This window comes from Parus major, unplaced genomic scaffold, assembly GCF_001522545.3.
Source record: "Parus major isolate Abel unplaced genomic scaffold, Parus_major1.1 Scaffold545, whole genome shotgun sequence".
Lineage (NCBI taxonomy): Eukaryota > Metazoa > Chordata > Aves > Passeriformes > Paridae > Parus > Parus major.
This window is the reverse complement of record NW_015379433.1, coordinates 19,710-21,376: the sequence shown is the minus strand read 5'-3', so window position 1 is coordinate 21,376 and position 1,667 is coordinate 19,710.

The window sequence follows — 1,667 nt, the reverse complement described above, 5'->3', positions numbered from 1 at the left end:
TCACCTGTGTGTCACCTGTCACTCACCTGTAGTGTCACCTGTACAATGTCACCTGTACAATGTCACCTGTACAATGTCACCTGTACAATGTCACCTGTCTCACCTGTATCTCACCTGTCCTGTCTCACCTGTCCAGGGTCAGTGTCAGTGGCGTCAGTACAATGTCACCTGTACAATGTCACACCTGTTGTATCTCACCTGTGCAGGGTCAGTGTCAGTGGCGTCAGTGCAATGTCACACCTGTACAATGTCACACCTGTACAATGTCACACCTGTACAATGTCACACCTGTACAATGTCTCACCTGTACAATGTCACCTGTACAATGTCTCACCTGTATCTCACCTGTCTCCCCAGGGTCAGTGTCAGTGGCGTCAGTACAGTGTCACACCTGTACAATGTCACACCTGTACAATCTCACCTGTCTCACCTGTATCTCACCTGTCTCACCTGTGCAGGGTCAGTGTCAGTGGCGTCAGTACAGTGTCACACCTGTACAATGTCACCTGTACAATGTTACCTGTCTCCCCAGGGTCAGTGTCAGTGGCGTCAGTACAGTATTACCTGTCTCACCTGTACAATCTCACCTGTCTCACCTGTGCAGGGTCAGTGTTAGTGGCGTCAGTACAATGTCACACCTGTACAATGTCACCTGTCTCACCTGTATCTCACCTGTCTCCCCCATACAGGGTCAGTGTCAGTGGCGTCAGTACAGTGTCACACCTGTATCTCACCTGTACAATGTTACCTGTCTCCCCTGTCCAGGGTCAGTGTCAGTGGCGTCAGTACAATGTCACACCTGTACAATGTCACACCTGTATCTCACCTGTACAATGTTACCTGTCTCACCTGTATCACACCTGTCTCACCTGTCCAGGGTCAGTGTCAGTGGCGTCAGTACAATGTCACCTGTACAATGTCACCTGTACAATGTCACCTGTACAATGTTACCTGTCTCACCTGTGCAGGGTCAGTGTCAGTGGCGTCAGTACAGTGTCACACCTGTACAATGTCACCTGTACAATGTTACCTGTACAATGTCACTTGTTCTCTCTCACCTGTCCAGGGTCAGTGTCAGTGGCATCAGTACAATGTCACACCTGTACAATGTTACCTGTCTCCCCCATACAGGGTCAGTGTCAGTGGCGTCAGTACAGTGTCACCTGTCTCACCTGTACAATGTTACCTGTCTCCCCAGGGTCAGTGTCAGTGGCGTCAGTACAATGTCACACCTGTACAATGTTACCTGTCTCACCTGTACAATGTTACCTGTCTCCCCAGGGTCAGTGTCAGTGGCGTCAGTACAGTGTCACACCTGTATCTCACCTGTACAATGTTACCTGTCTCACCTGTGCAGGGTCAGTGTCAGTGGTGTCAGTACAGTGTCACACCTGTACAATGTCACCTGTCTCACCTGTTCTCTCTCACCTGTGCAGGGTCAGTGTCAGTGGCGTCAGTACAATGTCACACCTGTATCTCACCTGTTGTATCTCACCTGTCTCCCCAGGGTCAGTGTCAGTGGCGTCAGTACAGTGTCACACCTGTACAATGTCACCTGTATCTCACCTGTTCTCTCTCACCTGTGCAGGGTCAGTGTCAGTGGCGTCAGTACAGTATTACCTGTCTCACCTGTATCTCACCTGTTGTATCTCACCTGTCTCACCTGT